General features: G+C 36.9%; 1 pseudogene; it reads left to right on the forward strand.

Annotated features, from left to right (window-relative positions):
• The first annotated feature begins 758 nt into the window (after positions 1-758).
• Positions 759-3,410, forward strand: LOC143668166 (eukaryotic translation initiation factor 1-like; annotated as a pseudogene).
• The last annotated feature ends 282 nt before the right edge of the window (positions 3,411-3,692 follow it).

Genomic DNA, 3,692 nt, shown 5'->3' on the forward strand with positions numbered 1-3,692 from the left:
CATGGGATCAACAATTCCATCCTGACCAAAAAGGGGAAAAGAAGTGTAACTAATAAAGTATCAGTGGCTGGGAGAGTTCAAATAGAGTTGTGAGGTTACTCTGGAGGTTGCTCTTATGCAAGCTTCAGTTAGACATTGCTACCTATCATAACTTGCCAACCCCCAACCAAACTATTCCCCAACCAATCCTAAAGAAAGCCTAGGGCAATATACAAGATTTCTACAGAATTTGCATGCATTAGGATAACTTTCCAGAAACCTGCAACCTCCAGATAATTCAGGACAACCAGATAAGTCCTGAAATCTAGAGGGCCCAGCCTCTCCAGAACATCAGCTAGTTCCATCTCTGTACCCCATATTATTGACAGCCCCTTCCAGCATGAAAAAGTTAGAATGGCCATAGCTCAAATACCCCTGAAGAGTGGGATAGAAAGATCAACAATGAAGGTAGAGTTATACAGTGCAGGTAGGGTTTAACAAACAAATATGATTGTTGAATCATTAAATTGATATTTCTTTTAGTTTCCAGTATGTTAGAGTAGCTGAAAGTAAAAACCTAAAATTGTGGAATTGTAACCCATAGCAAACTCTGAAATCCATCCTACAACTAATTGTTGTACTGTGCTTTGAACTTTATTGCTTTTTTGTATATATGTAATTTTTTACAAAAAAGAAAAAAAAGTTGATACTGATGATAAAAAAAATATTTATTCCTTCCGGCCTCCTATATTCTGAAGCAGCTAGAAGGAAAATCTAAGATGACGGTATGTTAGCCCATGACAAACTCTGAGATCTATCCTGTAACTACTTGCTGAAGAGTGCTTTGAAAACTATTGCTTTTGTCTTTCTTTATTTTGTATATATGTTATATTATACAATAAAAAAAGTTTTTAAAAAATGACCTAACAACCCAACAAAGAAATGGATATGAACAGACATTTCATAAAACAAGAAGTTATATATGGCTCAAACAAATGAAAAAATACTTAACCTCAATAATAATAAGAGACAAACTAAAACAAAATTAAATATCATGAAATTAGCAAAGCACAAAGTTTGGTAACTTACTTTATTTGTGAGGGCATGGAGATGCAGACACTGCCAATACAAGAGTATTAATTAGTTCAATTTCTTCCCAAGGCATTTTTACAGTATCTATCAAAATCACATGTGAACATATACTTTTACCTAACAATTCCTCTTCTAAAATCTATTCATAGATACATTCACTAGTGAAAGTGACTTATGTATATGGAAATTTATTGAACCATTCTTTGCATTAGAAAAAGGTTTTTAAAAAACAAAAATGTAAAAGGTGCTAGGATACTGTCTAAATAAATTTCACTTCACAGGTAAAATATATAATTTGCAGTGAATGAAAAGAGTGAGGAGGATCTATATGTAGCTGTATGGAGGGATCATCTATAAATATTATGTGAAAAAAGTAACATAAACAACTATATATAGTATACTCCCATTTTGGTGTACATATATTTTTAGTATACACTCACACACACGAGTTTACATTTGAATAGGCATGGCAGGTTGGTGGAAGGCAAAATACTAGCATACAAGAAAGAGGGAAACAAGGTGGTTGGAGAACAGAGATAGAGAGGAATTTATTCTTTATTATGTTTTCATTTGTATTTTTCCTATTTTGTATCATATGTATGGATTTCCTATTCCACAAAATCATTATTTATTTTGGAGAGCTATAACAACTATTAAATATGCATTCATATGCTCATATGTGTACACACACACACATAAATGTTAATATTTATTATCCAAGATAACTACACTAAAGACACTGTTATGCAAATGGTAAGAACCAAAAGGCCCTGAAAAAGCTTCAAGACTTAGTAAGCTGTTATAAAAAAATGCACGAAATGACCAGGAGATGGAATTTTACTGACATTCCAAAAAACAAATAATAGTAAGCCTAAGTAATGGAAATGCGTTTGGGCCTCTAGTGACTTCAGAAGCTCTGCACACTGGTCTTTTGCCATTTATATAACTAATATCTACATGTCTGCTTCTTCTGAGCGTATCTGCATCTCTTCTAGTAGGTTTCTTCACTTTCTACTTTATAACTTGTAAACATTCAACAGTTTCTGCTACCTAAAACATTCTGCTTTTCTATAGCTTTATCTTAGGGATGTTTTTTGCTACAACTCACTGCTAAATCTGGCTTCAATAATAAGGAGATTTGCTATCAATGTTAACTAGTATTCAAGTTAAGATTGCTATAGGGGGCCGCAGTCACTGAGCCACCACCAAGGATTCAGCAGCAGCTTACCCTGGAGCCCGCTAGCTTCCCTACGCTCTGTTCCTGCAGCCTGCCTTCTCCCGCCACCGCCTCCCTCAGGCTGTTTGCACCAAGGAAAAGGACTCATGTTGTACGTCCCCCATCCAGAATCTCCATGCTTTCCACCCCTTTGCTGATGCAAGTAAGGGTGGTCTGCTTCCTGCTGGGACCGAGGATTATATCCATATAAGAATTCAACAGAGAAATGGCAGGAAGACCCTTACCATTGTCTAGAGGATTGCTGATGATTAAGATGAATAGAAACTAGTGAAGGCATTCGTGCTTGTTTGAAAGGATCATGTGCCCTAGAAAACCCATATTTTAATCTTGATCCAATTTTGTGGGTGCAACCATTTCTTTTAATCCCTATTCAGCACTACAGGCTGGAAATTTGATTAGATTATCTCCACGGAGTCTAACTTGTGGGTATTAACTTTGGCATGAGGGAAATGTGACTCCATTCATTTCAGGTGGGTCTTGATTACTTTACTGGAATCCTTTAAAAACAGGAAACATTTTGGTGAAAGCTTGAGAATGATGAGAGAGCCACGAGAACCATGAAAGCCCTGGTAGTCAGAGACCTTTGGATATGAAGAAGGAAAATGCCCCAGGGGGAGCTTCATGAAAAAAGAAGCCTGGAGAGAAAGCTAGCAGACATCGCCATGTTTGCCATGTGCCTTTCCAGTTGAGAGAGAAACCCTGAACTTCATCGGCCTTTCTTGGGCAAAGGTACCCTCTTGTTGGTGCCTTAATTTGGACATTTTTATAGCTTTGCTTTATTTGGGATATTTCCATGGCCTTGGAACTTTAAGCTCGCAATTTGGTAAATTCCCCCTTTTAAAAGCCATTCTGTTGCTGGTATATTGCTTTTCAACAGCTAGCAAACTAGCGCAGCATTTAAGAAGAAATTTGCCTGCAATGGTACTATAATTGAGCATCCAGAATATGAAGAAGTCATTCAGCTACAGGGTGACCAGTGCAAGGACATATGCCAATTCTTGTAGAGATTGGAATGACTAAGGACGATCAGCTAAAGTTTCATTGGATTTTAAGTGCTTGTGGCTCACTGAAGCTTAAGTCAGGATCTCCTAGAAATGAGTAGAAAATTTCCCTTCTGTCCCTTGTCACAGTTTAAAAACCGCACAGCTTGTATAATGTAGTTAAGCTTTTAGCTTGGTCTAGTGCAACTCCTTCATGCAATAAACTGAAAAGAGTCATGAAAAAAAAAAAGATTGCTGTAAGTGCACTCAGGGAAATCAACAGCTCAATAGTTAAGGCTACAAGAGTCCTCCACTTCTCTATTCGGCATTCCTACATTTCTTCCTTCATTTTATCTTATACAAAAGCTTATTCCCTATGGTTACCAGATGGCTGCAGTGGTTTA

This window comes from Tamandua tetradactyla, chromosome 24 (genome assembly GCF_023851605.1).
Source record: "Tamandua tetradactyla isolate mTamTet1 chromosome 24, mTamTet1.pri, whole genome shotgun sequence".
Lineage (NCBI taxonomy): Eukaryota > Metazoa > Chordata > Mammalia > Pilosa > Myrmecophagidae > Tamandua > Tamandua tetradactyla.